Source organism: Lipotes vexillifer, unplaced genomic scaffold (genome assembly GCF_000442215.2).
Source record: "Lipotes vexillifer unplaced genomic scaffold, Lipotes_vexillifer_v1.1 scaffold1775, whole genome shotgun sequence".
In the NCBI taxonomy this organism is placed as follows: domain Eukaryota; kingdom Metazoa; phylum Chordata; class Mammalia; order Artiodactyla; family Lipotidae; genus Lipotes; species Lipotes vexillifer.
Window position 1 is genome coordinate 42,414 of NW_006780221.1, and position 294 is coordinate 42,707.

At 50.7% G+C, this 294-nt stretch overlaps 1 protein-coding gene across 1 annotated transcript in view; it reads right to left on the reverse strand.

Annotated features, from left to right (window-relative positions):
• Positions 1-294, reverse strand: part of CFAP54 (cilia and flagella associated protein 54) — a gene marked incomplete at its 3' end in the record, with an annotated part of 65,512 nt that overhangs the window by 29,173 nt on the left and 36,045 nt on the right. The gene's annotated exons all lie outside the window — the stretch shown is intronic.

The window sequence follows — 294 nt, forward strand, 5'->3', positions numbered from 1 at the left end:
CCCTGTACTCACCAAGCTATGCACACTGGTGCAGGGACAGGTTCGCCGAAAGGAAAGGGTGCCTGTTTCTAATTCTCACCAAGACCCCATCCACTGACAAGCCAAGTACCACATACCATAATGAGAGTACCTGTTTTCATCTGCACAGAGGTGTGGCATAGACCAATAGAAGCCCCAACCAGTTAAGTTACAGTTCAAATATTCAATCAAAAATATATATAGGGGGCTTCCCTGGTGGTGCAGTGGTTGAGAGTCCGCCTGCCGATGCAGGGGACACGGGTTCGTGCCCCGGTC